Source organism: Solanum dulcamara, chromosome 1 (genome assembly GCF_947179165.1).
Source record: "Solanum dulcamara chromosome 1, daSolDulc1.2, whole genome shotgun sequence".
In the NCBI taxonomy this organism is placed as follows: Eukaryota; Viridiplantae; Streptophyta; class Magnoliopsida; order Solanales; family Solanaceae; genus Solanum; species Solanum dulcamara.
In genome coordinates, this window is record NC_077237.1 from 68,002,446 (window position 1) to 68,023,918 (window position 21,473).

At 36.8% G+C, this 21,473-nt stretch overlaps 1 pseudogene; it reads right to left on the minus strand.

Moving 5' to 3' along the window:
• LOC129893785 (receptor-like protein 9DC3) overlaps nt 1-21,199 on the minus strand; it is a 35,862-nt pseudogene extending 14,663 nt beyond the window's left edge.
• Nucleotides 21,200-21,473: the final 274 nt, after the last annotated feature.

Below are 21,473 nucleotides of genomic sequence, written 5' to 3' on the forward strand. Positions count from 1 at the left end.
GAAATACTTGGCCTTATGAAATTTCTCCAACAAATCCTTTAATTGTTTCTTCAACTCCTTTAATTCTGCTAGAGCCATTCGTTAGGGAGAAATAGAGATAGATTGGGTATCAGGGAGAATATCGATATCAAAATCAACTTCCCTATTAAGAGTGACACCAGAAAGGTCATCGGAAAACTCATTAACTACGGGAACCGACTAAAGTAAAGTATTTTCAAAGTCGACATCCTTAACCCTCACAATGTGGTAGATGCACCCTTAAAAATCACCTCTAGGCCTTAAGACAAAAGATAAACTTACCCTTTACTACTGAATCATGACCCTTCCATTCAAGAATAGACTCATTTGGGAATCAAAACTTGACTCTACAAGTTCTACAATCAATAGAAACATAAGATGCATGCAACTAATCCATCCCAAGAATAATATCAAAATATACCATATCGAGTTCAATGAGATCACAAGGAACAACTTTATGTAAGACAGACACGGGATAACTCTTGTAGACCTTTCTAACAACAACGGACTCACCAACGGGGGTAGACACCAAATAAGGCTCTATTAACATTTTGGGTAATGAAGTAAACCTATTAGTAAGGAATGAAATAACAATCAAAACATTAGCACCCGGATATAATAATGCATACACCTCAAAAGCAAAGACCTTTAACATACCGGTAACAATATTGGGTGCCTCCTCAACCTCTTGTTTCCTATGCAAGGCATAAAAGTAGTTGTTCCATTGGCTGCTCCCTTGATCTTGTTGACCATGAGAAATTTGTTATTGAGGCCTACCACCACCACCACCTCTACAATCCCTAGCTTGGTGACCTGGTTTACCACACTTGAAATGCGTATTGGAGCCGGCTAAGCATTCCTATTTATGAGTCCTTCCACACTTTTTGCAAGCAGGAAAAGCTTAAGAAAACAACATTTTCCCTTGGAACCATTGGATTAGCACCTTTTTTCTTGTTGAACTTAGGAGGAGGAGCATTGGTGGAACCTTTTCCCATAAATCATTTCCCACATTGGCCCTTTCTGCTACCACTAACCGGACCTTTGATGGTTGAACCCTCTTGACCTTTCCCTCAACTTTACTTCCTCAATTTGTTCTTCATATTTCACAAGTCAGGAGATGTCCATCTCTTTGACCAGCATGGCTGTCTTGCACTCTTTAGATACCAAACTAGAAATGCCAGAAATGAACTTGCTCATCCTTACCCTTGGGTTGGAGACTATGAAAGGAGAATACTTAGGAAACTTAGTAAATTTGAGGGCATAATCCCTCACACTCATGCTCCCCTGGCAAAGGTTAATGAACTTTTAGATCTTTGCCTCCCTTACCACTAAAGGAAAGAAGCGATCTAAGAAGACATCCTTGAACTCTTCCTATTCTATAGGCTACATATCTTCACCTCTCTCAACAACCCATTCTTCATACCAAACCCTTGTCACTCTCTTGAGGTGATAGGCCACTAGCTCGGCCTTTTCATTTGAAGGCACACCAATGATAGCCACAATCCAATAGACTTTCTCAAGGAACTCAATAGGGTCCTTATCTACCTTAGAACCATCAAACTAGGGTGGATTCATTCTCTTGAAGTCTCAAATTCTAGAAGCTGGAGTAGGCACTTGAGGAGGAGGAGGAGGAACAATTCCTTGGTTAGTTTGATTGGCTACGGCTTTGGCCAATAAAGTGATGATATTTTGAAATTCCGCATGTGACACTCCTTCCTCATGATGTGGAGCTTCGAGAACTAAAAGAGATTAGTCCTTGTCTTCAACGCTTGCTCTAGGTGGAGACACTCTTCTTGGAGGCATGATATAGAAGACACAAAACAATATGTTAGTTATAGGAAGTTTTAGAATACCCTAGGGCACGATAAGAATCTTGAAAGAAAGGAAAACTTTCCTAAATATCTCATAGTCTCCCATTCATAGTTGTGGCATGCTTCACAACCATGAACAAGACCCTATTCGATGTAGTATGTTGGATTCAGAGAACCATTCAAAACATTAAGCTCTAATACTAAGTTTGTCATAATCCAATCCTAGGGCATAGACACAATACAGCAAATGAGACACCCGGAGGTATCTCACCTAATCCTCTTAGCATTCATTTTGCTTTTCATAGGTATTGATATTCAATAACAATAAGCAAAATAGAGAAGGGAATGGGACTAAGGGAAACATCATAGAACAAGAGTCATTAACAACTTCAAAACATTATCCATTTATGTCCAAATATACCTCTACTTATATATTTGGTGGGGGCTAAGACATTCTCCTAGGTCACCCTCCATCAAAATGGAAATGAGAACCATAAAAGGTATTCAAAAATCTTTGCACAACATAAGCTAGAAAAGGAAATGGGATGTTGTTCTCGAAATATGGAAACTCACCAACTCGATAGCCTTCAATGAAATCAAATAGCCAAATAGAGGTGAATATAGAGCAACGATGATCCCTACAAGGTAATATCATATAGGTAAACGAGTATGCATTAGTACTCTGAATGTAGTAATTATGTAGGAATGAATTAACATTGAATTCACATTAGAACATTAGTATGATATGGAACATAGTGAAATGCATGCATGATCAACCAAGTAATAACATTGAAACATTCATTTGTGAGAAGATAACCATAACTGACATTTAAGACTATGTGAGCTACTACATGGAACCCAATACAACCCATAAGTTGGCATGGGGAGATTACTTGTTGGGTAGAACTCCGACAACTTCAATTATTTCTTTAACATTTAGGGCTATTTGTGGATTCACTAGCCTAAGCCTACAAGGGCTCCTATGTTGGCTCATAGTTAATGAGACAAAGGGCCTCTAATAGGTTTCCCTTACCAAATTCCACCTCAATGCCCCATTCTGTGATAAGTCAATCCCACAGAATAGTTCATATAATAAAAACATAATCATTTACATAGCTTTATAGCAACAAAACATCATTCGGTAGAATAGCTTATTAAAACTCTTCTTTGATTCACACAAGTGAGAATTGACCTTTCACAAGTGTAATACATCATTTCATAATTCTTTCAATTCATAAGACTCCTTTGATCATAGACATTTCTTTCATAAACATTCCTTTCAAAGTCAAATCTTTCAATTGAAACTTTATTGAAATATAATAAAACTAGGTGGGTTCTATTCAATTCAACTTTCAAATCATTAACATCAATGCTAGCATGCGTGAGAGTAATGGAATGCATCATTTGAAACAACCCAACAATATACTTTAAAACTAATTTCATGCCTTCATATAAATACCTTTAATATATCAAAGATTTTATGCAATTAAGAACCAATATAAACTAATATAGGCACATAAACATCAAATACTCAATAACTTATACATTTGAAATCATTATATGTAAATCCATAAAATTCACCATTTGAAATTTAGTTGCTAGGTTAGGAAAATATTTCGGATCCATGGGTGGAAGAACCAATGAATAATACCCATATACCTTAGGGAATAAAGCCCTAATTTAGCTTTGAAAATAGAGACTTGAAGATCTTGAAGTGGAACCCCAGACTTGGAAGTTGAAACCCTTGGGACAAATTAAGAGGAAGGAATTGTGTGTGTTTGACTCTAAGTTTGAGAATGAGGGGTTTGGGATAGTTTAGGGCCTTTAGATAGGGTAAATTCAGTCCCAAAATGACCATACTTTGATGACATAACACGAGAAAAAAACTAAAAATGCCCTTTAAAAATCTGAGCTGGAAAGACCCTACGACTCGTCCTTACCACTCGTAGGACTTTCTACAAATTTTAGAGAAGACTCGTCCTACAAGGTCTGAGAAAGACCCTGAGGAGTGACCCTCATAAGTTTCTCTACGAGGCTTAGATACTTCTATGAATTGTCAAAGGGATGTCCTACAAGGTTGGAGGAACCTTGATTACTAAATCTATGAACTTCTTCTATGACTTAATTCTACGTGTCTTTATTTTGTCTACTGGTTGTAATACCCATTCATCCTACAAGGTCTAAGAACCCTGCAAGTCCAAGTCTCAAAAGTTCTTTGATGAGTCATTTCTATGACTCGTCTAAACTTCTATGAGTCATAATCTCGACTCGTAACCTTGCCCCTCACTTGATCCTATTTCCTTTCCTTCAGTACCCTCTCTACTAGCCATTCTTATGACTCGAATAAGTACCTACGACTTGTAGGTGGACTCTTAGACTTAGGGGAAGATCACTTTATCAGAGGTTTTTCCTTAATTTTGACTTTTTGACTTATGGGGTCTTACAGCTAGATAGGAAAAGGTTTATTGTTCCCAAAACATGGGAACTAACCAAAAGTAGTCTTCAAGCAATACCAAATAGCCATGTGGAGGAGAATGAGGAGAGACGGTCCATCATGTAGGCAAAAGTGTATGTATTAGTACTTTGAATGTACTAAGTATGTAGGCATGAAATACAATGTAAAATATTTAAGATATTTATAAGGTAAAGTACATAAATGAGTGCATGCATAAGTAATCAAGTAGATAGCATTTAAATCATGCATTTTTGGAAAGATGACTATCACCGACAATATGACCATGTGAGTTATAACATAGAATCCAATGTAACCACCACATTGGAAAAGGTGAGACTACTTGCCAAGGTACAACTCCATCAATACTCACTTCTTTAACATTGATGGAAATATGTTGATCCATTAGCCTAGCCTATCCTAGCCTACGAGGGCTCCTATGGTGGCACATAGTTAATGAAACAGGAGGTTGCTACTAGGATTCCCTTACCGAACCCAACCTCAAGCCCCATTTAGTGCTAAGACAAATCCCAGTGAATAGTATATCATAGTAACATAAATATACATATAGTTTGAGACTGCGAATCATCATTTGGTAGAATAGCTCCTTAAAACCTTTGGTGATTCAAATATGCAAGAATCATCCTTATCGCATAGAGAATCCATTAGCTTAGGTGAGAAAACTTTTCATCAACATTCATTCTTTCATTAAAAAGACTTCCATAGTTATAGTTATTAGATTTCATAAACATTTTATTGGAGCCCATAACCTTCAAGTCATGCTTTAGTGGAAATAGAGTAAAACTAGGTGGGTTCAAGTCACTTCAACTTTCAAACGTGTATGTAAATGAAATTATGCATAAACACTATGAAATTTATAAATCAAAATCATACTTTAAATAACACACCATTAATTACAAGAACCTTTAAGGATCTAAGTAGAGAAAATACTTGCAAGCCATCAATCCATGCATACAAAATGATTTTTTATCAAAGTAGACCAATAATTATTAGCTTCATCATGATTCATTCTATTAAGTAGAAATTAGAAGGACTAATAAGAAAGTATTACTTGAAATTAAGAGATTTGATTGAAAAGGATTTTGGACTCCAAGGGTGGAAGAACCCATTGATGAAGACCGACATACCTTAGAATAAACCTTAAAGAGAGATTGAAGAAGTCTTGAGAAGATTGAAGAAATCTTGACGCTTAGTCTTCAATGAGGAGCCTTGAAACCCTTTAGTTGAGAGGAACCTTGTAGGACATGAATTGGGAAGGAGGGGGAATTAAATCTAGGGTTTTGGGTGTCCAAAAGAGTGGAAAATAACCCCAAAATATGTCCAAGTTCGACTATATATGTTTAGGGAATTGTCCAAGCTGCCCTCAATTAAAATTAGAAATTTTCGCAAAATTTTGAACTGTCTAGAAATAAGTCTGTTATGAGGAGGCGTTTCCCCATAGGTCACTTTTTCGTGAAGTTCATTTTTTTCCCAAATTTGAGCTTGACTTGATTTTGGGAAAATTTGAACTTTCCAGGAAAAGAAGCGTGACGCACCAGTGTCGCAGACCTTTCTATTTTGGGGCAATTTTGAAAATATTTATCTTGTAAAATACGAGTCCAAAAATTCTCTGAAGCCATTCTCCCTGCATTTTACCTTATTATTACACATTCCAACCTTCAAAACACCTGGGACCTTACAACATCTCCCTCTTGAGAACATTCGTCCTTAAATGAGACAAGACTCAGCTTGAGTAGAATTGAGTGTAAACCAACAACCCAGCATAAATGCATCAGTGCAATTTGAAATATCATTCAAAACACATTTCATGATTATACTTGCATATGACAACAAAAGTTGAAATGCAAGGATTTCAAGAAATTGAGCAAGCACAACTTAATACATTTATCTTGAGTAGGGTGAAAGATATGAGGGTTTCTCTTCATCATATCCGCTTATGCTCCCCATATAACACTTTAGTCTTATGGATTTCTCTAAAGAACCTTGATGGATGCAACTTCCTTTTTCCTCAACCTCTTGACTTGCCCTTCGTAAATCTCAACTGGACCTCTTCATAGGTCACGTTTTCCTCAACATTCACTACTTCCAAAGGCACAATGGACTTGGATCACATACACACTTCCTCAACATAGACACATGGAATACCGGTTGAACCATAGCCATTTGCAATGACAATTCCAACTCATAAGCAACCTTGCCAACCCATCTCAAGATCCTATATGGCCCTACATACCTAGGGCTCAACTTTTTCTTTTTTCCAAACCGAACTACACCCTTCAAGGGTGAAACCTTCAAGTATACCCAACATCCACACTAAACTCAAGATCCCTTCTCCTAGAATCAGAATAGGACTTTTGGTAACTTTGAGCGTCTTCAACCTTTATATAATGATCCTCACCTTCTCCAAAGCGTCAAGTAATAAGTCGGGACCCAACAAGGTCATCTAACCCACTTCAAACCAACCCACAAGAGACCTACATTATCTCCCATAAAAAGCCTTAATTTGTGTCATCTCGATACTTCAGTGGTAGCTATTGTTGTTAGCAAACTCAACAAGCGATAGATGGTCATCCCAACTTTCCTTCAATTTTAATAGACAAGCCATAAACATGTCCTCTAGTGTTTGAAATGTCTGCTTAGTTTGCCCATTGGTTTGAGGATGGAATATAGTACTTAGCTTCATTTTAGTACCAAGGACCCTTTGAAATGATTTCCAAAAATAAGAAGTGAATTGGGTACCAGGATCCAAAATAATTATCAACGGCGTACCATGCAACCTTACCAACTCCTGAATATACAATGTAGCATAATCCTTTGCACTATAAGAAGTCTTGACTGGAAATATTGACTCAACTTTGACATCCTATCAACTACCACCCAAATCGAGTCATGATGTTTTCGAGTACGAGGCAAACCTACTATAAAATCCATGTTTACATCCTCCCATTTTCAAGTGGGGATCTCAATGTCTTGGGCTAGGTCACCAGGCCTTTGGTGCTCAACCTTAACTTGTTGACAATTTGGAAATTTGGTCATGAACTTGCTATGTCCCTTTTCATGACACCCCACCAATACACTTTCTTTAAATCCCTAGACATTTTGGTCGACCCTGGATAAATAGATTATGAAGAATTATGATCCTCCTTCAAGAACAAACCCCTTAGGTCATCCACATCTGGAACACATAATCGTCCTTGTAATAAAATACCCCATCTTCCCCTTATAAAAAGACTTCTACTTTCTTCTCTCCCACCAATTTATTTAAATCCATCAATAACGCATCAAGGTCTTGTTTTGACTTAACATCCACCACCAAAGAGAATTTGGACCCATTTTGCACAAACACACCACCATCATCAAAACCACTCAACTTCACCCCCAATCTAGCCAACTGATGAACATCCCTTACCAACTCCCTCTTCCCTTCATCAACATGAGCCACACTCCCTATAGACACCTTACTAAGTGCATCGGCCAAAACATTGGCCTTACCAGGATGATAATGCACAATCATGTCATAATCTTTGAGGAGTCCAAGCCACCTCATTTGCCTTAGGTTGAGGTTCTTTTTGGTGAACACATATTGGAGACTTTTATGATGGGTAAATATATCTACATGTAATCCATAGAGGTAATGCCGTAAAATCCTTAGAGCAAATACAATGGCCGCTAACTCAAGATCATGTGTAGGGTAGTTACGCTTGTGAATCTTCAATTGCCTAGAAGTATAGACTATAACCTTGTCATTTTTTATCAAAATACAACCCAAACCAACCCTCGAACATCACAATATACAACGATCCCTTCTAATTATTTTGATAGAGTCAAAGCAGGAGAGGAGGTAAGTCAATCTTTTAAGGTTTGGAAACTCCTTTCATACTCATCCATCCAAAGGAACTTTTCCTTCTTTTGGGTCAATTTTGTCAAAGGGGATTAAATGGAAGAGAATCCTTCGACGAACCTTCTATAATGTCTAGCTAGACCAAAAAATCTCCTAATGTCTGAAGAAGACAATGGTTAAGGTCAATTTCTCACCCCCTCTATCTTCTTAGGAACAACCTTGATTCCATCATCGGACACCATATGACCAAGGAATGCCACCTCTTTCAACCAAAATTCATACTTGCTAAACTTGGAAAACAATTGCCTATCCCTCAATGTTTGAAGCGCAATTCTCAAATGACCTATGTGTTCTTCCGCACTCCTAGAGTAAGTCAAGATATTGTCTATGAAGACTACCAAAATCATGTCAAGGTAGGGTTTGAACACCCTATTCATAAGATCTATAAATACCACCGGTGTATTCATCAAGCCAAACGACATCACCAAAAACTCAAATTGACCAGACCTTTTTTGAAATGTCTTCTTGCAAATATCACACTCCCTTACTCTTAATTGATTATAGTCAGACCGAAGATAAATCTTTGAGAAATGACTTTTCCCTTATAATTGGTCAAATAAATCATTTATCCTAGGAATTAGATACTTGCTCGTAATGGTCACCTTGTTTAATTGACGATAGTCTATGCACATCCGAAGAGACCCATCCTTTTTTCTCACAAACAAAATAGGATCACCCCATGGTGAAATACTTGGCTTTATGAATCCCTTCTCCAACAATTCCTTTAATTGCTCTTTTAACTCCTTTAATTCCATTGGGCCATTCGGTAGGGAGCAAATAGAGATAGGTTAGAGTATCAGGGAGAGATTGATATTGAGATCAACTTCCCTTTCGGGAGGGACACTGAAGAGGTCATCAAAAAGGACATCAAATACCTTATTAACCACGGGGACCTACTATAGATAAGGACTTTCGTATTTGACATTCTAACCTTTAAAATATGATAACTGCAACCCTTGGAAATCAATTTACAGTCCTTAAGACAAGAAATGAACCTACCTTTAACTACCAAATCTTGGCCCTTCCATTCAAGAATAGGCTCACTTGGGAATTGAAACTTGACTCTATGAGTTATACAGTCTATAGAAGCATATGACGTATGCAACAATCTATCCTGGGTATAACATCAAAATCTACCATATCAAGCTCAATAATATCAAACCGAATAACCATGTGCAAGATAGATATGGGACAACCCTTATAGACTTTTCTAGCAACAACCTACTCAACAATGGGGGTAGACACTAAATAGGGTTGCAATAACACTTCAGGAAATACATCAAACCTATTAGAAAGAATGGAGTAACAAATGACAAGTTAGCACCCAGATCTAATAATGCATACACATCAAAATTAAAGACCTTTAACAAACCAGATGAAACAGCCCGAGCCATCTCCCTTCCTCTTCTAGTAGCCACCCAACAATCCCTCTTCTTATGTCCACTCTTGCCACAACCATAGAAACTACGTGTACCAGCCAGGCACTCCCCTAAATAATTCTTACCACACCATTAGCATAAGAGGCAGGGTCTTTCCTTCTCATCACTCTCCCTCAAATCTAAGCCAGATGTTTCCCCTTTTGACACTCTCTGACGGTTAAAGACTTTTCCCCTCATAGGATTCCTTTTTCTCACCCATATGTTTTTCTTACTAATTACGTTCACAGGAGTCACCTTTAATTGATTCAACTGAACGATCATAGTTTGAGCCAATAATAGGATGGCATCATAAAATTCTGCATTAGTCACTTGTTCGTCTAAAGGATCATTAGGGACTTATTCCTCATTAGCATCAACCCCTCCTTGAATTAGAGCTCTTCATGGAGGCATTATCTAGAGAACACGGAATGATTTGTTAGATAAAGGAAGTCTTAGGACAATTCTAAGGCATGACATAAATCATAAAATAAGGGAAAGATTCCTAAATGCCTTATAGTCTCCTAGTCATAATTGTAGCGCACTTCACAACCTTGAACAAAACCCTATTTGACGCGATATATTAGACTCTAAGGACCATTCAAAACCTTGGGCTCTGATACCAAGTTTTCCATGACCCAAACCTAGGGCCTAGACGTGACACAACAAATGAGGAACTTAAAGATACCTCAAACAAGCTTCTTAGCATTCATTTATCCTTTCATAAGTAATGGCAATTAATAACAGCAGAAATAAGGGGAAAGGGTGACTATGCAGAGAACATTATAAACAAGCACTATACTAGTCAAGGATCATTATACATATGTCTAACAATACCTCTAATCTTAGACTTGATGGGGGCGAAGACATATACCTAGCTTACCCTCAAACAAAGTGACAATGAAGTACCATAATAGATGTCTAAAGATCTTAACATAGCATAAGCTAGATAGGAAAAAGGGTATTGTTCCTGAAACATGGGAACTCACCAAAAGTAGTTTTCAAAAAATCCCAACTAGTCATGTGGAGGAGAACGAGGAGGAGCACTGGTCCCTACATGGTGATATCATGTAGGCAAAAGAGAATGCATTAGTAGTTTGAATGTACTAAGTATGTAGACATGCAATACAATGTAAACCATTTAGTACATTTATAAGGTAAAGTACATAAATGAGTGCATGCATGAGTAGTCAAGTAGATAGCATTTAAATCATACATATGTGGGAAGATGCTATAACCAACAATAAGATAATGTGAGCTATAACATGGAATCTAACGTAACCCCCACATTGAAAAGAGAAAGACTACTTGCCAGGGTACAACTCCATCAATATTCACTTCTTTAACACTGATTGCCATTTGTGGATCCACTAGCCTAGCCTACAAGGGCTCTTATGGAAGGACGTAGTTAATGAAATAGGAGGTTTCTACTATGATTTCCTTACCGAACCCCACCTTAAGCCTTATTTAGTGCTAAGTCAAATTCAGAATAGTATATCATAGTATCATAAACATATATATAGTTTGAGACTTCAAATAATCATTTGGTAGAATTGCTCCATAAAACCTTTGGTGATTCAAATATGAAAGAATTTTCCTTATCGCATAGAGAATCCATTAGATTAGGTGAGAGAACTTTCCACCAACATTCATTCTTTTATTCAAAAGACTTCCATAATCATAGTCATTAACTTTCATAAACATTCAATTGGAGCTCCTAACCTTCAAGTCATGCTTTAGTGGAAATGGAGTAAAACTATGTGGGTTCAAGTCACTTCAACTTCAAACATGTATGTTAATGAAATTATGCATAAACAATATGAAATTCATCCATTGAAATCATGCTTTAAACAACCCACCATGAATTTCAAGAACCTTTGATGAGCTAAGTAGAGAAAATACTTGCAAACTATTAATTCATGCATTTGAAATCATTTTGGATCAAAATGGACCAATAATCATTAGCTTCATCATGATTCATACTATTAAGTAGAAATTAGAATGACCCATAAGGAAGCCTTACTTGAAATCAAAAGATTTGATTGAAAGGGGTTTTGGACTCCATGGGTGGAAGAACCCATAGATAAAGACCCAAATGCCTTAGAGTAAAGCTTGAAGAGAGATTGAAGAAGTCTTGAGAAGATTGAAGAAATCTTGACTCTTGGTCTTCAGTAAGGAACCTTGGAACCCCTTAGTTGAGAGGAATCTTGTAGAGGTTGATTTGGGAAGGAGGGGGAATGAAATCTAGGGTTTTGGGTAGCCAAAAAAGTGGAAACTAACTCCAAAATATGTCCAAGTTCAACTATATATGTTCAAGGAATTGTCCAAGATGCCCTTAATTAAAAATGGAAATTTACTCTAAAATTTGAACTATCTGGGAACAAGTCTGCGATGCAGAGGCCTTCCCCCATAGGTCATTTTTTAGCAGAGTTCAATTTTATTTCCATATTTGAGCTTGACTTGAGTTCAGAAAAATTTGCACTATCTGGAAACAGAAGCGAGATGCGCCAGTGTCATGTACCCTTCTATTTTGGGGCAATTTTGAAAAAATTTATCTTGTGAAATACGAGTCTAAAATATCCTCCAAAGTCATTTTCCCTATATCTTACCCTAGTATAACACATTTCAACCTTCAAAATACACGGGACCTTATACTAGCACTCTCCTTAAGTTTATCTTCCTCAATATATTAAGCATGAATCATCAACCTAGATATGTCCATCTCTTTGGTCAACATATCTATTCTACATTCTTTCACAATCATCTTTAAGACACCAAAAACGAACTTACTCATACGAGCCGTAAAATCGGCCACCATGGCCAGGGCAAACTTGGAGAGTGCTGTGAATTTCAAAACATATTATTTTACACTCATGTTGCCTTACATCATGTTAATGGACTATTATATCTTTTCCTCCCTCATATTGAGAGGAAATAATCTATCTAGAAAAGCTCCTTCGAACCTGTCCCAATGGACCCGCATCAATAGCCCTTTCCTCCTTCCATTACTTGAACCAAATCTAAGCAACCCCTTTCAACTGATTGGTAGACAAGTCTACACTTTCAACCAGAGTGACTATCACGACCCAAACCTAGGGCCTAGATGTGACACGGCGAATAAAGAACCTCACACAGGCCTCTTAACATGCATTTAGCCTTTCATCGGTAATGACAATCAATAACAAGCAGAAGAAAAAGGGGAAAGTGAGACTATGACAAAAACATCATAGAAAACATCAATAGTCAAGATTCACCTTATATTTGTCTAACCATACCTCTAGTCTTATACTTGGCGGGGGTTAAGACATGTCCCTAGCTCACCCTCAACAAAATAGAAATAAAATACCATGATATATGTCTAAATGTCTATACATAAAATAAGAAACAAAGAAAAGGAATATTGTTCCTGAAACGTGTGAACTTACGAAGTAGTAGCCTTCAACGATCCCAACTAGACACGTGGAGGAGAACCAGGAGGAACATCGGTCCCTATATGGTGATATCATGTAGGCAAAAGAGTATGCTTTCATACTTTGAATGTACTAAGTATGCAGGCATGCAATATAATGAAAAGCATTAAGGCATTATAAAGCAAAGTACACGAGTAAGTACATGAGAGAGTTATCAATTAAATAGAATTTGAAACATTCATTTGTGGGAAGATGACTATAACCGACATTAAGACCATGTGAGCTGTAACATGGAATCCAACGTAACCCCTTATATTAGAAGGGGAGACAACTTGCCAAGGTAGAACTCCATCAAATTCACCATTTCCTTTAACATTAGATGGCCATATATGGATTCACTAGCCTAGCCTACAAGGCTCCTATATTAGCACATAATTCAAGAAACTAGAGGTTACTACTAGGATTTCCTTAATGAACCCTACCTCAATCCTCATTCAATGCTAAGTAAAATCCCATGGAATAGTATATTTTAGTAACATAAACATATATATACATATACTTTGAGACACCAACTCATCATTCGGTAGAATAACTCCTTAAAAGCTTTAATGATTCAAGTATGCAAGAATTGTCTTTATCTCATAAAGAATCCATTAATTTAGGTGAGAAGGCATCATACTAACATTCATTCTTTCATTCAAAGACTCTTATAACCTTAGTCATTAGCTTTCATAAATATTTAATGGAGTCCATAATCTTCAAAACATTCTTTAAATGAACATAGAGTAAAACTAGGTGGGTTCATGTCAAATCAACTTTCCAACATGTATGTATTTAATCATGCAAAAACACCATGAATTTTATAAATTGAAATCATGCTTTAAATAACCCACCATGAATCTCAAAAACCTTTAAGTAATTAAGTAGAGAAAATACTTGTAATCAATCAATCCATGCATTCAAAATCACACTGCATCAAAATAGACCAATAATCAATGGTTAAATCATGATTCGTGCCATTAAGTAGAAATTAGGGCAACCCATTGGAAATTCTTACTTGAAATCAAAGACTTAGTTTGAAAGGGGTTTTGGGTTCCATGGGTGGAAGAACCCATAGACAAAGAGCCACATACCTTGATAGATTTTGACTTGGGATAGGAGGAGGAACTTCATCATAAGGAACCCTAGACTTGGCTTGGAGATAAAGGGAACCTTGAAAAGAGCCTTGAGAGTAAAAGGGTTTTGGTGTAAGAGAGTTAACGTGAGAATGAATGGTTTGGGGAAACTTAGAGTCATTGGATAGGGTGGATTTAGTCCCAAAATGACCACACTTTACTGATAAAAAGTACAAAAAGAATAAAATACCCCTCTTTAAAATTTAACCTGATAGACCCTATGAACCAACCTTATGAATCGTAGAAGTGTCGACGAGTTGTAAAAATGACTTGTTCTGAAGGGTCTCAGAAAACCCTTAGAACTGACCCTCTGAACCTTTCCCTACGACTCGGCTCTACAAGTCATAAACTCTTCTACAACTCGTAGAAAGGACTCATCCTATTGACCCTGTGAAAGCTACAGGACCAAGCCTCTGATCTTTCCTTATGGGTTGGTTTCACGAATCGTCGAACAAGAAATGAGTCATAAACTTAACTCATAGAGTCTCCCTGAACCTTAGTCCATTTCCTTTCCTCAATAGCTTTTCTATGAGTCACTTTACGATCACAGGAGCACATACGACTCCTAGGTGGACTCATAAACTTGAGGGCAATCCAATATTCAGAAGTTTTTTACTTCATTTTGACTTTTCGACTTATGAGGTCTTACAATATTTCCCCTTTAAAAACATTCATCCTCGAATGAGATTCAACTATCATAGAAAGGATATAGAATGAGGACTAGCAACCTTATATGAATGCAATGACACATAAAATGCATAAACCAAGAAATTTTCATACTTAACATAAAATATGACTTGAAAACCAATCTTCATAAACATGCATGCATATGAAAGACTTATGAAAAACTGAAATGTAGAAGTTTTAACCAAATTGAAAGTGAACAACTTAGTACCTTAGGCTTGAGTAGAGTGAAGGAGATGAGGGTATCATTTCATCATATTTGCTTCCTCTTCCCATCTAGCACTTTTGACTTGCTGATTCCTCCAAAGGACTTTGACGAATGCAACTTTCTTGTTCCTCAATATCTTGTCTTGCCGATCTAAAATTTCAACTGGGACCTCTTCATTGGTCAAGTTTTGTTCAACATTCACTATTTCCAAAGGAATAATGGAACTTGGATCACCTACACAGTTTCACAATATAGATACATGAAATACCGGATGAACCATAGTTATTTCCAATGACAACTCCAACTCATAAGCAACCTTGCCAACATATATCAAGATCCTATAAGGCCCTCCATACCTAGGGTTTAACTTTCCCTTTTTGCCAAACTGAACTACACCCTTCATGGGTGAAACCTTAAAGTATACTCAAACATCCATACTAAACTCAAGGTCCCTTCTTCTAGTATCAGAATAGGAATTGTGGCAACTTTGAGCCATCTTCAACCATTCTCTAATGACCCTCACCTTCTCCAAAGCATTAAATACTAAGTTTGGACCTAATAAAGTCATCTCCCCACTTTGAACTAACCTACCGAGACCTGCATCATTTCCCATACAACTCCTTAAATAGTGTCATCTCGATGCTTGAGTGATAGCTATTATTGTAAATAAACTCAATAAGCAGTAAACGGTCATACCAACTCCCTTTGAACTCCAACACACAAACCCTTAACATATCCTCTAGTTTTTGAATTGTCTATTTGTCTTGCCCGTTGATTTGAGGATGGAATGTGGTACTTTTCTTCGCCTTAGTACCCAGTCCCCTTTGAAATGATTTCCCAAAATAAGAAGTGAATTGGGTACAACAATCCAAAATAATTAACAATGGCTCCCTATGCAACCTTACCAATTCCCTAATGTATAACTTACCATAATCCTCAGTACTATAAGAAGTCTTAATCAGTAGAAAGTGAGCCGACTTCATCATCCTATCAACAACACCCAAATTGAGTCATGATGTTTCCGAGTACAAGGCAATCCTACTATAAAGTTAATGTTCACATCTTCCCACTTCCAAGTAGGGATTTCAATGTCTTGTGCTAGGCCACCTGGCCTTTGGTGTTTGGCTTTGCCTTGTTGACAATTTGGGCATTCGACCACAAAGCTTGCAATGTCCCTTTTCATGCCACCCCACTAACATATCTCCTTTAAATCTCAGTATATTTTGGTCAAAGTGGGCGAATAGAATATGAGGAATTATGAGTCTCCTTCAAGATCAAGCCTCTTAGGCCATCAACATCTGTAACACATTATTGGTCTTGGTAATGAAGAACTCCAACTCCCCCTTGTGAAAAGATTTCTACTTTCCACTCCTTCACCAATTTTTTAACTCCACCAATGACGGATCAAGGTCTTGATTTTATATAACATCCACCGTCAAGGACAATTCGGACCCATTTTGCACTAACATACCACCATCATCGGAACCACTCAATTCACCCCCAATCTAGCCAAACGGTGAACATCCCTTACCAACTCTCTATTCCCTTCATCAACATGTTCAACACTCCACATAGAAACCCTACTAAGAGCATCGGCAATGACATTGGCCTTACCTGGATGATAATGCACACTCATGTTATAATCTATGAGGAGTTTAAGACACCTCCTTTGCCATAGGTTGAGTTCCTTTTGGGTGAACATATATTGGAGACTTTTTGTGATCAGTAAATACATCTACATGTATCCCGTAGAGGTAATGCCTCTAAATTTTTAGAGCAAATACATTGGCCACTAAGTCAACATCATGAGTAGGGTATTTACGCTTGTGCACCTTCAATTGTCTAGAATCATAGGCTACAACCTTATAGTTTTGCATCAAGACACAACCCAAACCAACCCTTGAAGTATCACAATATACCAAGAACCCTTCTAATCCTTTTGGTAGAGTCAAAATAGGAGCGAAAGTAAGTCGATCTTTCAAAGTTTAGAAACTCCTCTCACACCCTTCTATCCATTGGAATGTTGCCTTTTCTTGGGTCAATTTCATCAAAGAAGATGAAATGGAAGAGAACCCTTTGACAAACCTTCTATAATATCCGACTAGACATAAAAAGCTCTTAATGTTCGAAGGAGATAATGGTCTAGGACAATTTTTTACCGCCTTCGTATTCTTAGAATCGACCTTGATTCCCTCTTTGGATACTATATGACCAAGGAAAGCCATCTCTTTCAACCAAAATTCGCACTTAATAAATTTGGCAAACAATTATCTATCCCTCAAGGTTTGAAGCACACTTCTCAAATGACTCTTATGTTCTTTCTCACCTTGAGAGTATCAAAATATCATCAATAAAGACCACCACAAATGTATCAAGATAAGGTTTGAACACCCTATTCATTATATCCATAAACACTGTCGGTGCATTCGTCAATCCAAACAACATTACCAAAAACTCAAAGTGATCATACCTTGCTCGAAATGCCATCTTGGGAATGTCACACCCCCTTACCCTTAGTTGGTGATAGATGGACCGGAGATCAATCTTTGAGAAATAACTTGCCTCTTACAATTAATCAAATAGGTCATCTATCCTAAGAATCAGATATTTGTTCTTAATGGTCACCTTGTTCAATTGCCGGTAGTTTATGCACATATGAAGTAGCCCATCTTTATTTCTCATAAATAATACGGGAGCTTCCCATGGTGAAATACGTGTCCTTATGAATCCTTTTTCCAACAAGTCCTTTAATTTCTCCTTTAACTTCTTTAATTTTGTCAGGCACATTGGGTAGGGATTAATAGAGATAGGTTGGATATCGGAGAAAATATCAATACCAAAATCAACTTCCCTTTTGGGAGGGACACCAGGGAGGTCATCAGAAAATACATCAGAAAACTCATTTACTACGAGGACCGACTCAAGAGAAGAACTTTCAGATTTGACATCTCTAACCCTCACAATATTGTCATGACCCAAGCCTAGGGCCTAGACATGACATGGTAAACGAGGAACCCAAAAGTACCTCAAACAAGCCTCTTAGCATTCTTTTAGCCTTTCATAGGTAATGGCAATAAATAAACAAGCAAAAATCATAATAGTAAATCTTCAACTTACATATGTCCAACAATACCTCTAACTTTTAGATTTAATAGGGCTAAGATAAGTCCCTAGCTCACCCTCAATCATCATAGAATGAAATGTCATAGTAAATGTCTAAAGATCTCAACATATCATAAGCTACAAATATAAAGAAGTATTGTTCCCGAAATATGGGAACTCTCCAAAAGTACTCTTCAAACGAAATCTCAACTAGACATGTAGAGGAGAACGAGGAGGAGCACCGGTCCCTACATGGTGATATCATGTAGGCAAAAGAGTATATGTTAGTACTTGGAATGTACTAAGTATGTAATCATGCATGAACACTAAGAAAACATTAAAACATTTATGTAATATTAAACATAATGCAATGTATGCATAATCAATCATATATATATCCTTTAAAACATTTATTTTGTGGGAAAATAACAATAACTGGCATTTAATACCATGGGAGCTATTACATGAAATCCAACATAACCCCCTACATTGGTCGGAAAGACTACTTACCGGGTAGAATTCTGTTAACTTCATTCATTTCTTTAAGTTTAACTTTAAGGGCTTTCATGGATCCATTAGCCTAAGCCTACAAAAGCTCCTATATTGGCACATAGTTAATGAGACAAAGGGATACTACTAGGATTTCCTTACCGAATTCCACCTTAATGACTCATTCGGTACTAAGTCAATCCCACGGAATACTTCAAAATAGTCATAGCATATAGCTTGAGAATTCAAAACATCATATTCGATAGAATAGCTCATTAAAACCTTTGATAATTCAAATATGCAAGAATTGTCCTTATTGCATAAAGAATCCATTATTCATATCATTTCATCATTCTTTCATTTCATAAGACTCCTTTTTGATCATAGATACTGCTTTCATAAATATTTATTTGGAGTCAAAGCTTTCAAGTCAAACTTCATTGAAAATATAGCAAAACTAGGTGGGTTCAATCACTCCAACTTTCAAACATGTATTTGACTGAAATTATGCATATATACTTTGAAATCCATTAATTAAAAATTATGCTTTAAACAACACATCATTAATTTCAAGAACCTTTTAAGAGATAAATAGAGAAATTACATGCAAACCATCAATTCATACACATAAAATTATTTTGCATCAAAATAGATCAATAATCATTAGTTTAACCATGATTCATGCTGTTAAGTAGAAATAAGAATTACCCATAAGAAAATATTACTTGAAATCAAGAGATTTAGTTGAAAGATTTTTGGACTACATGGGTGGAAGAACCCATTGATAAACACCCACATAACTTAGAGTAAACCTTAAAGAAAATAAGTATAATTTATCACATAATCAAAATACTTTATGTATGAGAGTGGAAGGAATCCTCTCATTGAAGCCTTAAATACCTGGAATCTGAAGCGTTACTCAGAATCGAAGGTCCCACAAATCGTTGCCTACTTTGACCCTTTCCACCACCTCTATAACCAGACTTTTGGTGATTGAACCCTCCACCTTCAACTCTAGCCTTCTTAAACCTCGTTGACCTCTCCCTTAACTTCTCATCCTCAATTTGTTTCGCATATGTCATAAGTTGGGAGATGTCCATCTCTTTGACCAACATGGCCATCTTGCATTCTTTGGATACCAAATTAGAAACACTCTTGAATCCTAGCCGTTTCTCCTCGCCGGAGTATTTTTTGTACTACCTAGAGTATATGAATCACCGGAATAGTATTTCTACACTACTAAGAACTAAAACTATATTTTGAGAATAAGTAAAGGAGTGTATAGAGAGAAGAGTTACTTGAGAAAGCTTGATGAAAAAAATAATAAAATAAGGTGGTATTTATAGGTGTGAAGGAGGGACCTAACAATAATTAAAATAATTACAAAGAAAAAATTGAAAATTTAATGAAAGATTGTGATGTCATGGGTGATGTCAAATGGAGGAAGATTGATGGCATGTGTGATGTCAAATGGATCTAGATTTTTCCATGGTTAGTGAGATGAACCTTCTTTTAACGGAATACCCTTTTTTGGAGCTGCATTTGAAAATGATAACTTCCTCATTAGGATTTGGTGTCTTCATATGAATTGTTTCTCTATAAATCTAATTTCATGTCGTTCAAGAATCAACCGATTTGGAGCATTCTACAGTGAGATATGATATTTCTTCTACAAATATCCCATTTCGTCACAGCACCATGTCTTGCAACAATTAATTTATTTGACCTACTTAACCTCTGAAATTTCAAATATGGTCTCATAAAAGTTGTAGATAATGATGTTGGAGTTATTCAAAAATTTAAATCACCTAATTTGGACTACCCTATTAAAAGTTATACCCAAAATACAGAAGTAATATCATTTTCATTGAGAATTGGAATATCATATACAATGTTTTAAGGGGGTGTTACAAATATTATAAACGCAACCCTTAGAAATTAATTTTTGGGCCTTAAGACAGGAAATGAACCTACTCTTAACTACCGAATCATGACCCTTCCATTTGAGAATAATCTCATTTGGGAATTGAAACCTAACTCCACGTGTTCTACAATTTATAGAAGCATAAGATGCATGACACAAATCCATCCCAAGATTAACATCAAAGTCTACTATGTCAATATAAATAAGATCACAAGGAACAATATTATGCAAAATAGACATGGGATAATCCTTATAGACCTTTCTATCAATAACCGACTCACCAACAGAGGTAGACACCAATTAGGGTTCTAATAACATTTCGAGAAATACATCAAACCGATTACCAAGGAATGGAGTAACATACGACGAATTTCCACCCGGGTCTAATAATGCATATACATCAAAATCAAAAACTTTAACATACCGATGATGATATCTGGCGCTTCCTCAACTTCTCACCTCCCATGTAAGGCATAGAATTGGTAGGTGCATTAGCCACTTCCTTGAGCTTGTTGTCCATGAGCAATTTAACATTGAGGACTAACACCACCACTTCTCCAATCTCTAGCTTGGTGACCCAATTTACCATACTTGAAGCATGCATTAGAGTCGGCTAAGCATTCCCCTTTGTGAGTCTTCCCATACTTCTTGCATGCGAAGAAAGCTTGAGCACCTATGTTCTCCTTTGGAACCATCAGATTAGCACTCTTGTCCTTGTTGAACCTTGGAGAAGAAGTATTGGTGGGACCTTGCCCCATAAATCGTTGCCTACTTTGACTCTTTCCACTACCACTATAATTGGACTTTTGGTGATTGAACCCTCCACCTTCAACTCTAGCGTTCTTAAACCTCTTTTACCTCTC